Raw genomic sequence first — 4,153 nt, forward strand, 5'->3', positions numbered from 1 at the left:
GGGTGAAAGGGTGTACAGACGCATTTTTGAGTTTGTTGATACCAGTTGCCAAATTGCTTCTAGAAAGGATATAATAGTGTACCGGGCCACGGGACAGTGTCCACCCAACAGCCAGTGTGATGAGAATTTAGGAAACCTAGCTCATGGGTTGAATTTGTTTTCCTTTGATAGTGAGCTTGAATATTTTTCTCAACTGCTTTAAGGATTTCTGTCTACGTCCTCTTGGTAGTCTTTCCCACATTACCTCCGAGTCTTAGTGTGATTCCTGCAGACGGGTATGAGACCTTTATCCACTTAGTAGCCATTCTTTTGTCTACTTCATCTTTGAAAAGCATTTTTTCCCCCAGGTTATCCTTTGCCCTCCCCGACTTTTTTTTTTTTGGTACCAGGGATTGAACCCAGGGACGCTTTACCACTGAGCTATATCACCAACCCTTGTTTTATCTTTTTATTTTGAAGCAGGGTCTTGCCAAATCACGTAGGGCCTGGCTACATTGCTGAGGGTGGTCTTCAATTTAAAATCCTCCTGTCTCAACCTCCTGAGTCCCTGGGATCAGAGGTGTGTATCACCACACCTGGCTTGTCTCTTAATTTTGCATATGAGCTGGGGATGTAGCTTGGTGGTAGGGTGCTTGTTTACTATGCATGAGGCCCTGGGTTCAATCCCCACTACTGCCAAAAACAAAAAATGTCATTTAATATTGCATATGACCTGTTTGATGCATGGACAGTAGTTTATGTAACTCCATTGATCTTTTCCTTTGAATTGAGGTGAGTTAAAAGATCAATGTAAAAATAATAAGCCAAAACATCAACTTAAAAATACAAAGCACTAAAGATAGTCAAGAGAGAACAGGTGAATCTTTAATTCTTTAATGCATTTGAATCTATTTGGGTATAGGGCAGCCAGTGGGGGTTCTCAATTGATTTCCACCCCCCTCAAAAAGCTACATTTGTGAAATACTTTTTAAAATTTTCACATTGATTTGTAGTGCTCTCTTTATCATGGATTCCATTTTGTTGGGTGCAAATGTGGCCTTTTACAGCAGTAAGTGCCCTGCCCTTGAAATTTTTTTCTGTGGTTGCTGAGATTTTGCTCTCTTCTGATTCTCCTTGTACCTCTCTGATTAAAACTTTCCCGTCTCCATCACTCTGTTTACAAAGCTGACCACTTAAGTACCAGTGGGCCTCAGTTTACCTGGATGTCATTCACTGTGCAACAACCCTCTCTCCTACCACCTGTTAACTGGCACCTTCTTCCTAATAAGGGCTGAGTCTTATTGATTTATTGAGTTGATACTTTTGCAGCACTGGGGTCTGAACCCAGGGCCTCACACATGCTAAGCAACTCTTGCAACTCAGTTGCAGCCTGAGTCTGGATACCAGCCCACACCTTTCCCTTTGGTTTAGGACCAAGCTGCCTCCCAAGTGCCCACATGTGGAGACATCTCAAAATCCCTCTATCCAAAATTGGACATGTCATCTGTTGCAGCAACACCATATGACTGGTTCATATGCACAGAGTTTGGGAGTTTCCTGGTGTGCGTATGTGTGGGGTGTGTGTGTGTGTGTGTTAGAAGAACACACAGTAACCACCATAGTAACATGGATAGGGAAGACCAGAGCTCAGCTGAGACCCCAAGGTTCCCAAATCACCCCAAGCCCTGTCCTGCTATAGTCAAGGCAGCTCCAGGCCCCTCAGCAGCAAGAACCCGCCTCTTCATGGAGGCATTCTGCCATCCACAGGACCCAGTCTCTCCCCAGGTCTGCTCTGGTCTCACACCTCCCCTCTCCACTCACATCCTAGTCCCTACCAGGACTCTTCCTCAAGTGGACCATGTGACGCATTATGGCCCCTTCTACTCCTTGATTACTCTCACCTTCCACGTCCGTGAATCCTAACATCTTTTTCATTTCTCAAGTCAAATTCTTGAGCACAGGAATCTGACTGGGCTTGGTCCTTTCACTCTGAAACATGCCAGGTTAATGATTCTGAGATGGCTTCCCATGGATCCTGGAAATGAACATGAAGTGGACGGAAAGTCATGGGAGCTGGTCTCTCACTGGGCTCTCGTGCTGCCCTGCCCCGTGTCCTTGTTGGTCTCTCCTGCTGTCTCTTGACTTCCCTAAGGACTACTTCTTAGATAAAATCTGTCTTGGGGCTCTTTCAGCCATATTGCATGCTGAAGCTCTGTTGGTGTGGTGATGAGGGGGTGGGAAGGGGATATTCTATGATCTCATTACTAAATCTGAGTCCCTGGGAGGTGACCTTTGCCCTACCTATAGACACTTAAGTGAGTCAGAAGGTGAACTCCCCTGGGTTTGGGGAAAAGCCCTTGGCCCCGGTGAGTTGCGGCTCTGGTGTTGCTCATTCCCCTGGAGTGTAGGCATTTGCTGTGGAGAATGCTCTGGATGTATCTTTTCCCCTTCCCATGCCAGAGCCAGAAGGGGGAATCTCTCTTAATTTTTTTTGCCAGAAGGACCCAGTAGGTTCCTAGAGGTAAATTCATAGAAGTATGGGGCCACACTTAGGACTGCGACCCCCTGGGGATTCTCACTCTCCCATTTGCCCAGACTCGGCTTCAAGCAATTTATTAGAATTTCAATGTTAACATTCCTACTAGTTTATGGTTCTGGTGGCTTCTGCTTCAGATGAGTAGACTCAGCTGTGATTCTTTGCATTTGCCTTTCTGTCCAGATTTTGAAGTGGCAGATTACCCTATGGCCTCTGTTCTCTGAAAGGTCCTAGAAAAGTCACTGAATTTGTTCAATAATTTTGTTCGCTGATTTTTCTTATTTGAGGATGAGAATAATGATTTCCAAGTACTTCACATGTCCAATCTGAGACCAGAAGAGACTTCTTTTTTGGGAGGTTTAAAAATATGAATTCAATATCTTTAATGGTTAGAGGACTATTCAACCATTAAAGAGTTTGAATTTATAATTAAAATCCCTCAAAAAAGAAATCTCCAGGCCCAGATGGTTTCTACCATACATTGAATAGTCCTATAACTTTAATTTTGTTTTAAACCTGAGTGACTTCAGGCCCTAATCATCTTCTTTCCATTACCCCGGATTTTCATTTTAACCAATGCATTTCTAGCTTGTATGTCTAGTTGTAGTATTTGTTTTCAGTATTGCACACCAGAATATGGTGATATTATTCCAGCTTTGTTCGTTTCTTGATCAATCATCATCTTTACTTCATATTTCAGCATATTTCCTTGTTCTTCTATTTGAAGCAAAATTTCCATTTCTGTCTCTTTCTCTATATACCTAAAGGTTTTGTTGAAGGAATTTGAAATGTGCAGTTAGAAACAAACAGTACCCTGTACCAATTGCCTTTACCAGCATCAATTTAAAAAAAAAAAAAGACATTAGGACAAGTTGTAATCACTTTCCTGCTTTGCCATTATGTATTCCATTCAAGGGTCGGTTTCTTTAACAATCTATAAGTGACTGGGTATGTGGAGGGGTCATTGTAACTGGTGCTATGATTAAACATTTCACTGTGAGCTTGTGGAGGCAGAAACTATGTCCTGATTCTGAGCCTGTCCTCCTCTCTGGCTTGTAGCACAGTAAGGTAAAAAGTCCAGGGGCAAGTAGGGCTGACTGGGCATCATTTGGGAAGTCACTGCAACTTTGCCCTAGCACCAACAGAAATCTCAAGAGTAGGGCTGGGGCTATAGCTCAGTTGGTAGAATGCTTCCCTCGCAAGCACAAGGTCCTGGGTTCAATCCCCAGCACTGAAAAAAAAAAAATCTCAAGAGCACCCTAAGGTTCCAAACCACGCTGTATATCCACATTGCTCAAGAAACGTGTCAAAGACAGATTCTGAGGTTTTGACTCAAAAGAGCCTAATTTAGTACACTCTGCCTCTGAAGTTTTTAATAAGACCCTCTGCTACATTTCTATTTTTTTTCTTTTTTTTTATTTGTTCTAATTAGTTATACATGATAGCAGAATGCATTTTGATACATGATAGCAGAATGCGTTTATACATCATATATAAATGGAGTATAATTTCTTATTCTTTCTGGTTGTACATGATGTAGAATCACACTGGTCATGTATGTACATAGGGTAATAATGTCAGATTTATTCTCATGTCCTTCCTCCCCCCATGCCCCTCCCCTCCCTTCACACCCCTCTA

The sequence above is a fragment of the Sciurus carolinensis genome, chromosome 17 (genome assembly GCF_902686445.1).
Source record: "Sciurus carolinensis chromosome 17, mSciCar1.2, whole genome shotgun sequence".
NCBI classification, from domain to species: Eukaryota; Metazoa; Chordata; class Mammalia; order Rodentia; family Sciuridae; genus Sciurus; species Sciurus carolinensis.